Consider the following 20,730-nt stretch of genomic DNA (forward strand, 5'->3'; position numbering starts at 1 on the left):
CAAACCTTTAGCCAACTTTATGAGAAAAAGGAAAGAAAAGGCCCAAACCATGCAATTAGGAATGAAAAGGGTGAAATTACAACAGACCCAGCAGAATTCCAGAGGATCATGGATACATACTTTAAGAATCTATATGCCAATAAGATGGAAAACACAGAAGAAATGGACAGATTCCTAGATACATGTGAATTACCAAAGTTGAATGAAGAAGACCTAAAAATTCTAAATGAGCCAATATCAATCAATGAAATTGAAAACATAATTAAAATCTTATCAACTAAGAAAAGCCCAGGTCCTGATGTCTTCACTGCTGAATTCTACAAGACATTTAGAGAGGAACTACTGCCACTACTGTTTAAACTCTTCAATGAAATGGAAAGGAAAGCAATACTCCCGAATTCATCCTGGAAGCAAGCATCACCTTGATCCCCAAAGCAGAGAAAGACCCAACCGAAGAAGACAACTATAGGCCAATCTCACTAATGAACATAGATCCAAAAATCCTTAATAAGACACTGGCAAATAGAATGCAGAAGATCATCATGAAGATCATACACCCTGACCAAGTGGGATTTATCCCAGGGATGCAGGGATGGTTCAACATATGTAAATCAATCAATGTAATAAACTATTAAAATAGAACAAAGGACAAAAACAATGTGATTATCTCAATAGGTACAGAAAAAGCATTTCACAAAATCCAACACCCATCCATGATAAAAACCCTACAGAAAATTGGAATAGATGGTCTCTACCTCAATCTGATAAAAGCCATCTATGAAAAACCAACAGCCAATATCATACTAAATGGTCAAAAACTGAAATCCTTCACACTAAAAGCAGGAACAAGAAAAGGATGTCCACTATCACCACTCTTGTTCAATATAGTTTTGACAACATTAGCCACAGCAGTTAGAAAAGAGAAAGAAATAAAAGGAATAAAGATAGGAAATGAAGAAGTCAAATTGTCTTCATTTGTAGATGACATAATACTGTATATAGAACATGCCAAGAACTCCATCAACAGTCTTCTAGACATAATAACCAAATTCAGCAAAGTAGCTGGATACAAACTCAACACACAAAAATCAATAGCTTTCCTGTATGTGAACAACAGACTCACTGAGAGAGAAACAGAGCAAACAATTCCTTTCACAATAGCATCCAAACAACTGAAATACCTAGGAATCAACCTAAGAAAAGAAATCAAAGACCTCTTCTCTGAAAACTATAGCACTCTGAAAAGAGTGGTTAAAGAGGATATCAGAAAATGGAAAGACATCCCCTGATCCTGGGTAGGAAGGATCAAGATAGTGAAAATGGCCATATTTACAAAGCTGCTATATGGATTCAGTGCAATCCTCAAAAGAAATCCCAGCAGCATACTTCATGGACCTTGAGAAAACAATCCAAAAATTCATTTGGAGTAAGAATAGACCTAGAATAGCAAAAGCAATTCTAGGCAACAGAGACATGGCAGGAGATATCAGAATCCCCAACTTGAAACTATACTACAAAGCTACTGTGACAAAAATAGCATGGTATTGGCAAAGAAACAGAGGTGAGGACCATTGGAACAGACTAGAAGATGCAGAAACAACTCCAGACATACTCAGCCATCTCATCTTTGATAAAGGAGCCAAACACCCTCACTGGAGGAAAGATAACCTCTTTAATAAATGGTGTTGTAAAAACTGGGTTTCAACTTGCCAAAGATTAAAACTCGATCCAGGTTTTTCACCATGCACTAAACTAAAATTAAAATGAATCAAAGATCTAAACATTAAAACAGAAACACTAAACCTGCTGGAACAAAGATTAGGTAGAACCCTTTAAGACATTTGGCATGGGAAAGAAAATTATGAAGAAAACCTCAGTTGCAAGGCAACTAGTACAAAAAAATCACCAACTTGTTACTCATCTTATTAAAAAGTTTCTGTACAGCAAGAAAAACCATCAACAGAGTGAAGAGACAACCCACAATGTAGGAAAAAATTTTTACAAGCTATTCCTCAGGCAAAGCATTGCTATCTAAAATATATATAAAGAACTTTAAAAACTCAGATCTCCCAAATTTAAAGACCCAGTCCCAATGTGGGCATCTGAGATAAATACACACTTCTTAGATGAAGAAGTAGAAACAGCAAGTAAATACGTAAAAAAAAAAAAATGTTCAACATCACTAGTCATTTGAGAGATGCAAATTAAAACAATGCTGAGATTCCATCCTACTCCAGAAAGAATAGCTATTATCAATAAATCAATCAACAAAAAATGCTGGTGGGACTATTGTTTGGAAAAAGGAACTATTGGTGGGAGTGTAGACTGCTGCAACTGCTATGGAAATCAGTGTGGAGATTCCTCAAAAAGCAAGGATCAGAGGTTCCATTTGACCCAGCTATTCCAATTCTGGGTATGTTTCCAAAAGAATTAAATCATACCACAGTGATATATGCGCACTCACGTTTATAGCTGCACAATTTGTAATAGCTAAATCTTGGAAACAGCCCAAATGCCCATCAACTGGTGATTGCATAAAGAAGGTGTGTTTCTTTTTTTATAAAATAGATTACAACTCAGCCATAAAGAAAGACAAACTAGAGACATTTATAGCTAACTAGATGCACCTTGAGGCTATACTCAATAGTACATACATCTGTAAATACCAAATTGTTTCTCTGGTGTGAGAAACTGAAAGTGTGAGGACCAAAATGTATAATAGATATTGTGAAATAGGAAGAAAATGTTCAAAGGGGAAGGAGAACTAAGGGATGGAGGGGAAAGAAAAAATGAAAAAAGATGGAAAATTGGAAACAAAACATGTAAATAGGAAGGGATGGAGGGATTGGGGGAGAGAAGAGGAATGGGAAAAAATAAGAACCAATTATATATCTTGTACAGGAACAAATTCCCAATAATGAATGTGATCATAAGGTATACCTAAAATGTACCAACAAACTTAATGAATAAAAATAAATAGATATATAAAATTTGAAAGGTCCCCACCAAGGGGAATTGCTGGCAAGCCAGATAGCAGCATTAGTAATGGCTACTCTCTCTCCCATCCAAGTACTAACCAGGGTTGACCCTTCTTAGCTTCTGAGATCAGACAAGATCAGGTGCATTCAGGTGCTATATGGCCACCTTCTCTGATGACTGTGTGGGTTAACCCTGACCCCGGGAGACACCAAGTCCAGGGAAGACTCTTCTCCCAAGGTGTTAAAGTCTTTCTGATAGGGAGTTGTTTCTGAAGGATAGTGCTATTTTCAAATAGAAGAATGAATGAATACCTTCCAACTAAAAGTCAAAATCAAAAGGAAAGAACCTAAGTAATTTTGTTGCTAATTTTATTAGGAACTCATGTTTCACTGGAAGTAATTTAGCAGAAATAATTTGAAACTATCTTTAAATCTGTGCTTTCTTAGCTACTAACAATAGAATATATTTTATAACAGGTCTTATTCTTAGCATTCAATCCAATTTTAAGGGGTTTGCAGGTTTTGAAATTTAAAAAATAAAACAGAAACTTGTGTTAACATACCACCAAAGTAAGGTAATCTAAATAAATGAAAAAGACGTTGCTGAAAAAATACTTTACTATTTCAGATGACAAATGAGTCTTCATTGTTTTGATTTATTTTTCTTAACTACATTATTCCATCAAATTTAGTAAAATTAAATGAGAAAGTACTATTAACTGGTGATTTAAATTAACTTAGGAATTATGAATATTTGATCCTAAACACAGCTCTACTATGAACAGGCAACCCCTGCAAGACAACACAATCAACACCACCTGTCCTCACTGTCATGTTAATGTCCAGAATGGACAGCATCCTCCCTGACTGTGTGAAGACAGTTTTTAGACTCTCACTCTACTTGGACTATCTCTGCAAGTCACTGACCCTCTCTGTGTAATATGCAGAATGGAATATATCACTGTACTTCGGGGTTATTACGAAGATAGGATGTAATTGTAATGGTGAACTCATCTAAAAATTGCAGTGTCTACAAATTTGAATTGTTCCAATTAAATTAATTTCTTGGGATTATTTAAACTGGAAATGCTTCTGTCCTTTAGTTATACTTTTTAATTATCAATGGGTTGGATAGCTACTGGGTTTCATGTTTCTTCATTCAACCTAGCTTGGCTATATATTATTCCTCTTATCTTATAAAAGATTATAGAAGACAGTGGGGAAATAGTCAAGGTCATGGTAGAAAACAGAGTTTCTCTAATTCTATCATTTTACATTTCTTAGAATTTCCATCACGTTAATAAACTCAACTTGAATCTAAAATGAAGGTGGAGTTGTCTGCATAGTGTGAATCTGTAGGCTAAAAAATGGAGATTCCAGCACGTCGCTTAGCTGCCAAACAAAGAGGTTACAAAGGAGGCCATTCTTAGCCTGTTTTCTTGATCAAGACATGGATCTACAACTGTCCCTCAATTTGAACTTTCCACCATCCACAAAAGGCTTTGTTGTAGTAGTTGTAATAAATTAGATTTGATCACGGAACCGAAATCTGATGAGCTTCTTTCTTTCTCAAGGACAAATCTGGCTAGCCAAAAAAATTATCTGCCTTTCTGAAAATGAGTAAAGCAGCATGCAGATACAATTTTGAGGCCACTGTTCCCCCACAGGGTACTCCATTTATCCTTTCATTGATCAAGCTGCAGTAACAACAGCTCAGAGTATCCCACATTGGATGTCTCTGATAATGATATCAGAGTTTTCATTCAATCCAGCTGAACCAAATGACTGTTTCATGCTGTGTTAGGGAAAGAAGACTTTTTTTCTAGGTGCTGAAGGGTTAGCCCAAAATAGAATGTGAAGGTGAGACATTAAAGTTTCTAGTTTAAACTAGAAAGCCTGAACATATACTCAGGCAATAGTATCAGTTTCAATGTCTGCATGGCAATTAGGTTTTATTGACTTTATTCACTAAACTTGTTAAAAATAGTATACAAAGCTTGATTCCCAAAGCAGTTGGAGCCAAAAAGCAACTTGATGATTAAAATGAAAGTTTACAAACTACATTTCCTTGGATATACAGAATTGTACTGATGTATTTTACATTTCAAATTAAAATATCAAGAATGTTTTACAAATTTACCATGAATATTTTATTAGTAGCTTAACTATTGCATTCTTTATCTTGGCTTAGAATTTAAATACATTGAGTTAATAAGACTGTTAAAAATTTTTAAACAGAGGTAAATCTCCAAATATAACATAAATATAAATGTAAAACAATAGAAAAAGAGATGTTTTATTTCAAAATTCAAAATATGTAAGACTTTTTAATGTATTTAGTTATCTTGGTAAGCAAAACCTTCTCATTTCACATATAGCTAAATATGAACAATAGTACCTTCTTTTAAAAAGAAAGTTTTTATAGCCAGGATAATTTTTAGACAAAAAAATAATGTATGGATCCTAGAAATCTGCATGCTCAAAGTAGAAAATCAGAAGCTTCATAAGTCTACACTTATGTGAATATAGGTGTCGAGTGAGTCCACTTTATTTTCATTAAAAGAATGTAAAAGTTATTAATAATTTAATCATGGCCACCAATATTCCTGTGCTGTCAAAGCAGCTGCAACTTCACACATGCCACTAAGTGTATGGGGACATGAGAACCCCTCTGTACACCACTGTGATAACATGAAAATGGACCAAAAATATTGAGTGTCCTATTCCCTTCAAATGGAAGGACTGTCCTTTTTTATGCAGCCTGGTGATTTTATGATTACATGAAATCTAGTTGGTTTTGCTAGAAAAAAAAACTCTTGTAAATAAACAGAAAAATATCCATCCAAAGCCCAAATGAAACATCTTCATGAACCCAACAAATATTTTGAAAGTGATTACTACAAGGCAAAAGGAAAATAAAGATTGTTTATATGCAAATAGTACAGAGCCTTCCTTTTGGCTGAAATAAACGATCAATTCAAAGTCAAATTTTCTCATTCCAACAGATGGTTTAATGTTATACTATCATAAAAACCACTAAACCCAGTTTGAATTTGCATCATGAACTTTGTATTTAAATAATTTAAAACCATAAAATAATGTCTAGACTAAGGACATTTTTAGTTACAATGAAAATCCAATATACTTACCTTGAAGAAACCAAACTATGACAATATCTAGTAGTGAATTCTGACACTATTTCTGATCTTCATGAAAATGTTGTTCTATTTCTATGTCAAGTCCGAGACATATTGAAACACTTTTCCCCAAAATTCAACCATTATATTTCCTATGTACAAGGGAATCAGTTCCATGAATTATGTTATTTACTTGCTTATATTGAATTGGGTGATTTGTTTTCTTGAAAAGGATTTTTTACACCTCAGACATCTAATTATTTCACTTTCAAATCAGTAAAAACACAACAAAAGCCAAAAAACTATTGCTTTCTTTTTTTTCCATCTTGTATTTGCTATGAATTTTAAATGGCATCTATGATTCTTCATTCATCATAAAACATTATCTTCAACTGAATAAATAATCATCTAAATTGATGTTCTGAATTAATGGGCATGTTTAAAAGGAATGATTTCAGCTAGACTTCTAAAACATTAATAATAAATTGATCATAAAGAGAAATCATTAAGCCAGCATTTACAATCATCTCTATGAACATAAGAGAGAATATCAATATTTTATTGACATATTTGACCAAAAGACTAAGTTCCAAGTCAACCATCAGATATGCAACTTATTTTTAGAAAGAGTAACCTCAATCATTAACATTTCTATTTCTTTAGCTTTTATTCAAATGAAAGGTAGGGCTTCTTACATTTTTTTAGTTTCTTTTTTCCACAGAAAAATGAAAATCTGAACTGTAAATTATTAAGTCATCAGTTAATTCTGAATCTAGAATAAAAATCCATTTCCATTGTCATCTAAGGAAGTAGTTATTGGTGTTACAAGTTTATGTTATTGTGTAGTTACTATTAATTTGCTCTTATATCTGTAATTCATGAGTTTACCTAAAATTTAATTTACACATAAAACATATAAATGCAAATGATGCCTGTGACTTACATCAATTAATAGAAGATCATTTATATATAAAATATTACCACTGATTACTAAACATTAAAATTCCTAAGTTTCTACTGGAAAGCTTTCTGCTCAAATCTTCAAACATTTAGATCCAGGAGTGGAGTTGTATGCCTGTCATTACAGCACTATGGAGGCTGAGGCAGGAGGATCACCACAAGTGAAAGACCAGTCTAACTTGGGCTCTGTGAGTTTGAGGCCGGCCTGACCTACATAAATGAGAACCTGTCTCAACCTCCCCACCCTCCCAAAACTGTAACCATTCAGAAAAAATTTCCAAATATATGCAGAGTAAGCTGTGGTTTATAAATCTTAGTTCTCCTTTACTTCATATAATTCAAATTTATATTTGTGTTGCATCAAACTAATATATTGAATCATTTAACCATTTAATACATAGTACTCCCTACCTATTCTGGGAACAAGACACCAAGGAGTTTATCACAAATAAAATCTGATCATTCCCTGCCATGACATAGCTCACAATCTAGTGGTGGGTGTTTGTGTGCAGACATTAACAGATTAATCACAAAGCAAGTAATTACAAACTATAGTGAGAGATATGAGATGAAACCAAAAGACTTTGTAAGAGCATTTAGTAGAGTGACTGACCCAGTGAACATAGTCAGGTTACTGATCTTGGTATTTTCTTTTTATAAGCCCAAATAACAATTGGCGAGGTAAGTTAATATTAGATTTTTCTCAAAATGAAATGACTTCTGTACAAATAAGCTTTCCTTGAGTTTCTCCAACAGTAAACAATGGAGAATGAGTGACAACAACCCACAGGGAAGGAGAAAAATATTTGCCTACTCATCAACAGAGACTTAATATCCAAAATCCAAAAAACTATTCAAAAATAAGTGATCCAATTTAAAAAGTCAGTAACTTGAGTAGACATTTCTCAAAAGAAGAAATACAAACAGCCAACAAATATATGAAAAAATGCTCAACATTTTTAGCCATCAAGGAAATGCAAATTAAAACTACAAATAAGATATCTTACCAATTAGATGACTATTATGAAAAACAATGCTATCAATGATGCAGAGAGAAAGGAACTTACCCATCGTTGGTGGGAAGGTAAATTAGTAGAGCCATTATAGAAGATCATATGGAAGTTACTCAAAAAGCTAAAAATGTATCTACTATATTATGCAACTATTCCACATCTGGAAGGAAATGAAATCAGAATACTAGAGAGATAGCTGCATGCCCACATTTATTGAGGCACTATTCACACACAATAGCTAATATGGAATTGACTTCAGTAGCCATCAGCAGACAAATGGACAAAGAAAATGTGGTGTATAGATACACAATGGAGTATTATTCAGTCATAAAAAAGGAAATCATTTTATTTGCAGCAAAGTGGATGGTTGTTATGTTAAGTAAGATAATCCAGACACAGAGACAAGTATCACGTGTTCTCTCCAGTATCTAGAAGCAAAAAAAAAGTCAATTTAAATAGAGTAGTGATTAATACAAATTGGGAAGAGTTTGGGGGAGGTGAGAAAAGGTGGTTAGATTTGATCAGTATACACCTAATGCATGTATGGAAATATCACACTGAACCCATTAATAGGCTCAATTAATATATGTTAATAAACAAATTTTACATTTCTGAAAAAAAGGAGAGAGTTATTTTCTGGTCCATTATTGACAAAACTTGCCACCCACTAGATCTGCTGTGCTTTGGACAAGTGTTAAATCAGTCTCTTAGTTCTTTGTAGCCTTTTATTTTAAAGCAAAATGATATTTCTGTCTGAACTCTTACAGTGTTTCAGCATTTTTTTATTTACCAGCACTTATGTTACATGCTTAGTACATTATACTGAGGCAGTTTATTGCAATGTTTACTGCAATATTCTCACTGGACTTGGAGGTCCTAAAGCCAGAAAGCTTGGTGTAGCTGCATCTGTGTTCCTGTGCAAAGCACAGCATGTGTACCTTAAGATTATCAGCCTACAGTTTTTCTTGTTGATGACAGATTAGTGGAAGACCATTTCAAACCTATGCTGGCCTTTAGCTTCACTATTTCATTTATACAATATTTACACTGAGTGGTTATTAGTCCAGTCTTCTCCTACGCTAACTGTAGATCATATGAGGCATTATTACTCAAAGAATCAAGAAAGAAAGATTAAGAGGGGAAAATAATACAGTTTAAACCTGGTTAAGTGAGCCATTAAAAAATAAAATTTATCTGGCCTTATCAATCTTTCTTGTTTCTCTAGCTCTCCCAGTAGTAACTGAGTCAGAATCTCTGTTATAAACATGGCAGGCATCATGTCAACTTTACCTTGTGCTCTTCCAAAGCACTAAGTAAGTGCAGATTTTTTTAAGAGGTATTCTGTAGCAGCTCTACTTTGTATTTGGAGAAACGATACTGCTTTCCAAATTATTTAGTGCTTCATGAGATTTTCTATTATGAAGCACTTTTCATTCTGTGAAGATTACCCAGATTAACCCCATTTCCTAAATGAGTTAGGGGACCAGCTTCTCTGGATGTTACTTTGATCACAATGACATTATTGCTTATATGATGTTATGGAGTAACAGAGATTTTAAATGAACACCAAGGTACTATCATCTTAAAACACAGAATAAAGTTAATAAGCAAGTAAATATAGGAAGATGAAAACAAATAATCATAGAATAGGTGAAAATTCCTGTCAAGAACTTGTTTTCCCCTTTCTTGTCTTTATATACAATGTTATAAAATGAGAAAAAGATTTTGAGTTGGTATAGGGAGCCATAAGAAAAATTCTGCTATCTTCTCAATATTGCTATGTGGTACTTTAGTTAATTTAAAGAAAATGATTTTTGCAAAGGTAACATATTTTTCCAGCAGAAATGCATTTTCATGCCAATACAGATGTGATCTTGATTATATTAGGTGCCGGGCAGTCTCTAAATTCAGGTATGTATGCTTAGTTAAAGGACTGGGGAGCGCATGACCTATGTTGATGCATGGATGGTTGCCAGTGAAGGAAGGCTTCAGCTGCTTGAGAATGAGCACAAGCCATCTATGTCAAAGAAGGCATAGAAATTCTGAGCTCTGGAAAACCTGGCCAAGGGTACTGAAAAACTGTACAGTTTAACAGTCCAAGCACTTGTTCTAATTACCCTATAGCTGGATCTGAAGAATTTAATTCAAAACTCCTAGATCATTATATGATTTACTTATATTTTCTGCAATGTAATGACGACATCCTCCAACCAATAGTGACTGTTAGTGCAGAAGTATTAGAAAAATTCCAGGAATCTATATGTCGCCAGTTCTGCATATACAAGGTGAAGATCTCTAGCTTTGTTCAGGAGTTGTTCAAACGGTCAAAATATTGTCGTCATGTTTGTTTATTTCCAAAGTAAGATTTATTTTTTAAAAGGATAGCTGGATTCATCATTAGGATGCTAAATATGGCTTTAGGTGCAAAGAGCTAATTAGGTGCACAGAATGAGAAAGTGTCATTTTGATCATCAAATGGCTCTAAGGAGAGCTATTGCTCTCAAAGGAATAACTTGAAAATTCTGAGATGGTCACACGGAGTTCTTTGAATGTTTGTTATATTTCCACAGATTGTGTTAGAAGGATATTATCCCTGATAAATCAATTTTCAGTTAAATTGCAACAACTATGGTCTATCCTGCTTCAGTCAGGGTATGGAATTGGGAGGACAATGTCAAAAGCATCCCACACTTTCCCCAAATGAAATGGTCCAAAGTATTAAAGCCGTGGTTCTTGCACTTTGGAGCACTTCATACACTTCACAATGTTTAAATTTTTTTCTGCTCACTTGACAAAATTTGAAGACTCGAAAAAGTACCAATTAAGTCAACAGCTATGATAATACAATCACATTTATCGATGTCTATAAATCATTCCACAGCTGCAGAGCACTAGTCCTTTAAATCTCTGGTTTCTTGTTTACTACCCTGGCTCTACCGATAAACTCCCAAGGCTGAATTTAGGAATGTCTCAATAAACCTTCAGGATCTTTTTCCCCTTATCGTCCAACATTCTGTTGTAAAAATCTATATCCAACACTTCACTGTGTTTCACAACATGCTCAGCTGAGGTGTCTATCTCCAGATGATTCCTCTGTGGTTGATGTTGATGAAAACTCCACACTTATAACTCTCATGCCAGAAGTTTCCACAAAATACCAGTCTGTCTATGGTCCCTCTTGTTCAAGTTTTCCATCCTTCCATGTAGAACATTTTTAAATTTAAGATACTAAAAAATCCTAGATAGTCAAGTCTTTCTCCTCTGGGCTATCTATATGTCTGTTTTTCTTTATGTGGATTAGTAGTGAATATTATTAGTCTGCTTTCTTTATTTTCACAACAAAGCCTAAATAAATTCCATACATTGATCAAATTTGGCAGTTTAGTATGCAGTTTTTGCAAAATACTGATGGGCTACTATTGCTCTAAAACATTCAAGGTTATTTCTACAGTAAAAGTCTTAGAAATAACTGGTCTTAAAATACTGCAAACCTAGTTTAAGCTCTCCTCTTCTTTTCTACTTTTTATCCCATTCTTTCTGTCTCTTAGTCTTCCCTTTCTGTTTACTCATGGAAAATGAATAAAGCTAATTTGATTTCAGTCTAATCTGCCCCAGGACTTATAAGAGCATCACTAGGAGAGCTCTGATTGCTAGAGTTTCCACAATCTTCTCTTCATTTGTACTTGTTCCCTATTTTTTCTTTTCACTCCATCTGAAGCTGTAACAGGAGGGAAAGTAATGTTAGGATATTAGGTCCTAACTCCATTATGAACAAGATAAAATGAATTTTAAGAAGAAATTCTTTCTTCTTAAAGCTTAGATTCACTTCATTAGAAAGCATCTGTCATGACATGGGAGAATTCAGTAATTAGATACAAACATCTTATTTCTTAAATAACACTTAAAATAGTAAAATAGGTGTAAAATGGGCATATAACATGAATTAGGAAAATCAACTGTAATGCCCAAAAACAAGGCTAAGAAAATTTTCCTGGGTTTCTACCCTAGAACACTTAGTATGAAGAAAAGTCCCAAAGAGTTCTGCAAAGTACAGTAAATAGAGATATTATTTTTCCCAGAAAATTCCTAAAATCTGAAAGTTTGATAAATACATTACACAAATAAAAATATATTATACAAACTCTCTCACTTATTAAAATGTCTTTAGATCTTTGTTATTTGACTTTCTTGTTTGTAGAATTTGGAACTGATAATGTAAACTAATTTCTAATCTAGTTTTGACAACTTTATGTCTCTATCACCACCTTGGGTGAAAAGCTGTGTCAGAAAGGAAACAATGATTTCTGCTTTTATAGTGGGAAAATTCACCAAATGATACTTCACATTATTATTTTGTGTAAGGATTAGAAAAAGCATTAAGTCATGATGTATTTCATAAATTATTAAAGAAACTCCAAGGCACCAGAATAGAAAATTTTTTGAGATAAACATGCTCTGTTAGGTATTTTAAGAAGAAAAAAAATGGACTAGAAGATACTCTGACTCTATAGGGTCCTGTGATATATTTTAATGAACCACGTGTATACTTTTCCCATTTACCACTCCTTAGGACTTGCCATTTTGCATTAGTTTGACTTTTTAGTATTGCCTTAATGTCTATTACAGTGGAGTACAATCTTCAGGTGAGTAGAGATCCCGTTTCCTCATGCCCATCATAGTATTCCCAGACCTCACACAGTAGACTTGGGTGCACACAAGGGATGTAAGGCCCTTGCCCCACCTCCTACTTTGGGCTCTTGGCAGAAGAACATTTCAGATTATCTTACCTATGAGAAGGGTCATCTAGTGGGAAGAAGCTATTGGACAGAAGGCTCAAGGACATGAATTTTTATAGCCAACACCTCTAAATTGCTCTTTGGTTTGTGGTCCTTAGTTTTTATATTTTTAAAATTAAATTATTTTGAGGAGAGTGATCAATTAAGATCTCTTTTGTTTCTCAAATCACATGGTTCTAACTGGCACCAGTGCATAGGTTGTTGTCCATTTATTCCATGAATATGGCGTGTTGTTTATTATTTAATAAGTAAACAGTGTTAATGGTGGTACTGATGCCTGTTTCACTCTAATAAAGCTAGTCCTTAGCTAAGTGCTAGGAGGTACTGGAACCTGTAAGAGGTGAAGCCTGATAGAAAGGAAGACATGGTAACTGGGCCATGCCTTTGAAGAGGGTATTGTAACCCTGGCCCCTTCCTGTATCTCTGTGCTTCTCAGATACCCTGAGGTGAGCAGCTTTACTCTACTCTACTCCCCACTATGATGTTCTGCCTCGATACAACCACAAAACCAATGGAGCCAACCAACCACAGACTTACACTTCCAAAGTTGCAAGTAAAAATACATCTTCCTTCCTTATAAATTGATTATCTCATATTTTGTCACAGACTAAAGTGACTAAAAGCTGACTAATACTAACAATGACCAGATCCTGAAAATTTTAATTAGTGAATTTGGCTTTTGAAAGAAGTGGTCACAGTATAGATGCTAGACACAGACATCTTTCTTATATTTGAAATAAGGAAATAAAGAACTATGTATCTTTTGTCAATTGAAAGGCTTAGCCTGCAAGAACTGTATTATTTGATCTCTCTTAAACTCCTGGTTATTTTATCTGGCCCTCTCCCATATGATCTATTAAGCATCTTGAACATTAACAGCTTTCCCTTTTTCACCTTCTTTAGATAAGGACTATGTTTCTTTTATCTTTATATCTTCAGGTAGAGCATGTGCCTCTACTTTAAGCAATCCCTTGGGATTTCTGCAAAGCTTTTTCAATTTCCAACTCTTGGCCCCCTCTTCTCTTTTCCTGCCACCATTTTTCTTCTGCCCAAGCCTAAAAAGTTGGTGACAATCAGAGTTCTGTCCACCTTTTCTTCACTTTTTGTTTCCTGTCAATGATTTCATTATTCCCACATCTTTATGTGTGATGGAAATCCTGCAGGTTTTTTCTGTAGCCTAGACCTCTTTCTGGACCCAAGGGAACAAGACTCTTGTATCCAAGATGCTTTATGATAATCAGGGCCTGAATGTCCTACAAACCTCTCAAAGTCATATATTTGAAGCCACTTGCATTTTTTTAGCCCCCAGTTTGCTCTGCTCCAGTGTTTCTGAGCTCAGTGAATGGTATCACAAGTGACTCAAGCTAGAAACCTATTTTTATTTTGACATCTCTAACTCCTGCCCTTCTCAATCCCTGCAACAAGTGAATTATTTCACTCACTAACATACTCAGAATCTTGAGCCACCTCTTCTAATTCATATAGCCACATTTTACTTTAGTCTATTATCATGTAACATCCAGATTGCCATCGCAACCTCACTCAGTGGCAAATACACATGGGCTACATATTACATACCTAGATCATAGAGAGCAAAGACACATAAAGTCCTACTGCAACTGAAGATTTAGGTCTGGAAAGTCCTCCCTGATCTCTTTGCATGTGGTATCATCCCACTTGAAATTGTTTCTCCTACTATAGAGAGAATGGTTTATCTAAATCCAAATTTGACCTTACGAATTCTTTATGTAAAATTCTTCAGTTAGTTTCCACTCTTCTCAGGAAAACTCCCTTTTTTTAGTGTGAAATAAAAGGAATGCTTTTTATGATATGCATGGTTTTTCTTTCTCTAAACTAATCTCTTCCTCTAATCCCAGATGGTATGTTTCAGAACCCTTTGCAGCTTCCTGAATTCACCGAGTGATCTCCATTACCTTCAGATACCTGCTATTTTCTACAACCAAAGAAATGTCACCTCAGAATACAGACACACAGCATGGCCTCTGTTTACTCAAAGACAAGCCTGCCTGTATCAAAATTCCTTCCTTCTGCTAATTCTGGCTTAACACCTGAGTTGGGCATACCAAGAGTGGAGAAGAGGGAGGTCTTACATCTATGACAGAGAGAAAACACCTGTGGAGTTGTGTATATCACAGGTCCTAACATGACATCAGGATTATGTGATGCAAATTGTTCTTCCATGTATGGGAATTGTATTTTTAAATGCACAGAGCCACAAAGCACCATGGCACCTAGAACAGCACTTTTATAACCAGAATGCAGATGATGCAATCTAGAACACTTTTTAGCTTGCACAATTGTCTCCTCAGGATTAAAGCATTTGTCGCAAATAATAACATCACAGTCCACATCTACTTCAAGCTTCATGCTCCAGCTTCACCTGAGGCTCCAGATTTATTTTAAATTTTTGTTTATTATTATACATTTGCAGTGCATAGTGATTACATTCATTGTGGGAAGTTGGTACTCATACATAACACATTTAATTCTTTGTTCATCCCCTTCCCTCTATTTCATGGTCACCTTCCCTTTTGCAAAGCTCTATCTCCATTTCCTATTATCTATTTTTTATTTTGCTCTTCAATTTATTTATACTTTTGGTTTCTCGTATAAGAAAAACTATGTGATATTTAAACTTGTGTTTCTGATTTATTTCACTTAACATTATGGCTTCCAGGTGCCTTCATTTTCCTACAAATGACTCAAGTTTATTATTCTTTATGGTAGAGTTGTACTTATTGATTGTTGATGCCCGTTTATACTCTATCTAAACCCTTTGCCTGCCATTCTTGGATAGGGTCACAATATTAGGGAAAATGGGAAATCATATGTAAGTATTTTTGTTAGTTGCTTTGACACAGATTGCACACATTTAAAGGAAAGGAACATATTTCCATTGTTTCAATTAGCTTAAAAATGCCTTCTGCTCTATCCAAGCTGCTCTAGTCACAAGAATGGGCTGTATCTACCTCAAAAGTTTTGGTCCTCTATGAGTGGGCTCTGGGGAGTGCTAAGCAGGCTTAAATTTTTGACACGTGAAGATGACAGAAGAGGAGAAAATGACTTTTGCTCACCACGCATCAGAAATTACTTATTTTACCACTAATGTCTTTTCTTTTTTTGGATATCAAGTGGTTTCTTTTGCCTTCAACTTTAACCTATGTGAAGTGGTTGTTATCTTTGCTACCTAGTTACATTTCCTCAAAAAAAAAAAAAAACAAACCCTGAGCATCTTGATGTTCCTGAGAAATTTATTATAATGGTGGATGCTCACGGAACCAAACTAAGAGAGCACCCTAGACCATGCCATCTGGAGGGTTGCGTGCTGTTATCACAATTTACATGGCAAACAGGAAAGGTTGCATGGGTTGTAAACTCACACATCCCTGGGGCCCACTAGTACCTTCTGGAATTGGCTGCACAATTAACCCAGTCACATCAAACTGTTGCCAAGGGTGACAGAGATCCTAGAAGCAACTTAGTGTACCAACTTTAGTTTTACTATAACAACTATGTGTATGCAGACATGCTTGACCTAACCCTGAGGTGGACATATGCTCACTTGTGACAGAATCTGTTAGGTTGGTTGATGTATTTCAACAATAGAAATGTGATTAATGAAAACGTCTTTTTCAGAACTGCTTTGTCAACAGTATCCAGCTTGCCCAACCTATCAACAGCAACCTGGAGGAGAGGTATTTGAATAGTTCCTTTTTGTTGCTAGCCTTTGCTACTTGGAATAAAGTTATGTAGCTGACAGACAAACACTAGAGATTGAATTTTAAAAAGAAAATTATTGGCCCGGGGATTTAGCTCAGTGGTTCCGGCGCCTGCCTCGCAAGCGCAAGGTCCCGAGTTCGATCCCTGGCACAAAAAAATTTTTTAAAAAAGTGAACATTAAAAAGAAAATTATTGTCAATGAAAGTTTTTACTGTCATAATTTAAAGTATCATCAGCTAATTAGGAATTTATCAGGTATTAATTCTCATATTTTAAACTCTGTATGACTTAGAATCTGTTTGGAAAATGCAACTTAATTTTTATTTTATTATCTTCTATAATAGTTGACATTTAAAGCTGCTAAGAAAATATATGACAACTATTAGTTATATTTTAGATGATACAACAAATATGAGTTATATTTTAGAGAAAACTGAAAAACTGGTGATGTCTTCAAAATGCTTACACTATAGTCAATCAGTGGCACTGAAATCTGACTTGACTTTAAAATAGTACAATCCAGGCCCACTGAACAATCTCCAGAAAAGGAGTGTGAGTGTGTGTAGATTATAAGGTCTCATTGGTAATTCTGGTACACAATACCACTGTAATGTTGTGCCTAGTTCTAAAACTAATTGTAACCCAATGAAAATAATGATAAACATAACAAAATGTATAAATGTAACATGTAAGATATAAGTTGCAATGGCCACACAACATCTGATAATTAGTGCATGGAACTGTTCTGCATGCCCACATCTATTGAAAATGCCAAATAGTCACAATAAGCTAGATTATGATAGAGTTCGATTTAAAATAAACTTAATTATTCCCAATAATGAAATCACTTCCTAGGAAATTAGATTTTCAAAGACAATTATTTACTCTTTTAATTTACCAGAGTGCTATTCAAAGTTCTAACAAATATGTGTTGTAAATAAAATGTTGTTAATTACAATGATAAAAGCCAATATTTATCAAGCACTTACTATGTGCCAGCCAGAGGGCTAGATACTTGTGTGATTATTACTTTATATTTCACAATAGCCCTGAGACAAGAATATTTCAGAGAGAAAGGACAGAAGCTAAGCAACTTTAAGAGACTTCCCTAAAAATCACACAAAGTGGCACTGTCAAATTGAGTTCAGCATTGTGTGGAAAGTGAATGTTCTGTGTTATGTAAGTCTTACTGGAGACATGAACGAGGTGCTTTGTAGAATGAACAAGAGAAAACCTACCTTATTCATGCCTAGGAAGAGGACAAGTAAAGAAATGAAGAAATGGATAAAGAACTTCTTCCAGAAGCCATATTGCAAGGTAATCAGTTAATCTACAATTTACTTCAATTTAAAAAATCTCTACATTGAAGTAACACAGTTAAAATGAACATTCTACTTATGTTATTGTGTTGATATCACAAAATTACAGTATCATTATTTTAGTTTAAAAATTCTTGGATCATCAGGGCTCTTGCAAATGAAAATAAAAACTGGAGATAGAGTTGGCTTCTCTTTGGACAAACCACCAAATAGAATATCACACTTGTTTTTAATGTTAGCATTTCAGTTAGTACACTAAACAAAGGAGATAGTTTGAAAATTAAATTGTTGTTTCCCATATACTTTTGGCTTTGGGAATTTAAAAATGTTCTGGATAAGAATCATTGACAATCACTGGAAGTGATTTCCACCTCTTGTAGAAAGCTATTCATCTGGCATGAATTTTAAGTTGTATGTCATGTTTTTCATTTTGTTTTCATTTTGCAGTTGTTAGCAAATATGTAAAACTTTCACATTCTGCTTTGCTTTACTTGTGAAAAAAGTAGACTGATGTGTAGAAGTGAAAAAAGAAGCACAGGCTCTGAAATCAGACAGACATATGTTTGAATCCCAGGTTTTCCATAGATGCTGTGTGAGGCTGGGTGAGCTAAGGCTCATTTTTCTATATGTAAAATGGAAATGAAAATATTTGCATCATTCAGTTATTAGGTTGGCTAGAATGAGAAGATACATAAAATGTCTATTGTAATGTGTCTATTTCAATTTTAACATTTTCATCTTACAAGGAAGAATGTCAAACTGACTTCCTCATCCATTCATCTGTCAATGAACACATATGCTGGAAAATGTTATTTATATACAATGGAGTACTATGCTGCCATAAAGAAAGATAAATAAGACATTTGAAGGTAAATTAATGCAACTTGAGAACATAATGTTAAATGAAAAACGTTAAATAAACTCATATATTTCATGGTTTCATGGTTCCCTTTATATGAGAATATATATATATATGAGCAAAATAGAAGAGATAAATTGGAAGTAGTGAAAGATGAAATACTTTCCCAAATTATGTATTCCATTGTTTCAAAAATATTTCAATATATGTGCAGTATTTGCTAATTTGTTTAACTTATACTACTAGCTTATTTTAGTTTATTGCAAAGAAAGTTTTGTGTTATTATCTGTTTCTTTTTTGTAAGAATCTTTTTGATTTATCCCTTGTACTCTGAGTGACTATTTTGAAGATAATGATATGCCATGTATTAACTATTGTTACTCATTATTTTATTATGAAATTTTGTTTTATTATAAAATAAAAAAGGAAACCGACGTCTTGAGAGTTATACAAAGTTTAAGCTCAGTTTATGAATGTTGCTCATATTTTTTATAATAATGTGATATTTAAATCAGAAAAGATTTATGCATCAAGTTTTGAATGTAGAAATTTTATTTCACTCTCCACTGCCTGCTATTTTCCTGGCATATAGCAACTGCTGATCAACCAAGACTATGTACTGATCATCACAAACCTGCATGATTCAGGAAAAAGAAAGTAAAGAATTCTTTTGGTTTGAGGTCATTCTTTAATAATGAACTACTAGTTACAATTCAGATTTGTCAACAGTTGGAGTTCATAAACCTATTATTGGGTATCTTTTCTTGTTGTGGTAATGAGTCAAATGAAACTGGTAGTTAGTATTTAGATTTCATATGAGAAGATTTCCTTTACAAAATATAGTAATGCTTCTATTCAAAGAAACTACTATCGTTACCATAGAATACAATTATTGATGCTAGAAGACAGAACAAAGACTTATTGATACCTTTACTGTACAGATGAAATTGAAGACAGATGAAATTAAGTGATTTCTTTCCGCTTACACAGTTTACATATAGCAGTGTTGGGGTGGAAATCCAAGAAAACTCTTGATTATGACTTACTTTTGCACTTACAACACCACAGTGAAATAAACTTCATGACTGTGTTTTTCACTAGAAGGTAGCCGCTTTAAGAATGAGGACTGTATCTTGGTCAATTTGAAGGAGACACTTGAATATATTTACCAAAAGCTCTTAAGTATCTGCTTGGTTCAAATAATACAAACAATAATAATAAACATATCCAAAGAAAGACATCTTTTCAAGAATCAAGAATGGTTTCTCTTGTAGTTTCTTATTCTGTGAGGTATGACTCTAAAGTAGTAAGATGTTTTAATAACCAACTCCCTAAAAACTTACAAAGCTGAAAGTGTGTCATCATTCAAAATTGTTACCCATGGAGATACTTGTTCACTTATGGCCTCAATGACAGGATGACTCAAAATCTTTTTCTAAACCTTATACTGAAATTGACTTCAGGGTCTTTCATTGACACATGAGAAAAGTCAATCTCATTATTTTTCCACTTGGATTTTGATTCCAACATCAGCTTAGCTCACTCACCTTACTTACTGAAGTTGACTCTGAATGAGTCTAGGTTGTCTCAAAAATCAATTCACCTTGAAAACTTAAAGATTTGTGGACCCTCAAAAAATTATTCTTAAACATTTTTAGCATCACTTGGATAGATGAATAAACTCCCAACATGACTAATATGAAGGTGCTAGCAGACACTAAAAATGCATACGTTTTGTCATAGTTGTTAAGTAGAAAATAAACCATATAAGTAATTCTTTTTTTTCTAACCCCTAGGAAGTCAGTCTCATATAGTTAAAAGCACAAAGAAATTAAGCCCTAGGAGACGGGACTGTCACAAGATCCTTTGTACAGTGGTAGCTCCAGGCCAGTGTACTTTCCCCTGGGTAGGAAGCATTTGACAATGT

General features: G+C 34.2%; 1 protein-coding gene and 1 long non-coding RNA gene across 3 annotated transcripts in view; one reads left to right on the forward strand and one right to left on the reverse strand.

The window, feature by feature from the left end:
- The window catches only part of LOC110350098 (uncharacterized), a 147,176-nt gene extending 126,993 nt beyond the window's left edge, over positions 1-20,183 (forward strand). The window contains exons 4-6 of one of the 2 annotated variants that reach the window (XR_015442251.1): positions 16,542-16,600; positions 17,879-17,942; positions 18,691-20,183. This is a non-coding gene — a long non-coding RNA (uncharacterized LOC110350098). Of the gene's footprint in view, positions 1-16,541; positions 16,601-17,672 lie in introns of both variants that reach the window. The other variant, XR_015442253.1, reaches the window with a different exon arrangement.
- Plcxd3 (phosphatidylinositol specific phospholipase C X domain containing 3) overlaps positions 1-20,730 on the reverse strand; it is a 203,054-nt gene that overhangs the window by 45,082 nt on the left and 137,242 nt on the right. The gene's annotated exons all lie outside the window — the stretch shown is intronic.

The sequence above is a fragment of the Heterocephalus glaber genome, unplaced genomic scaffold, assembly GCF_053883595.1.
Source record: "Heterocephalus glaber isolate CG9 unplaced genomic scaffold, H.glaber_assembly_v1.0 deba00001538, whole genome shotgun sequence".
Taxonomy (NCBI): Eukaryota; Metazoa; Chordata; class Mammalia; order Rodentia; family Bathyergidae; genus Heterocephalus; species Heterocephalus glaber.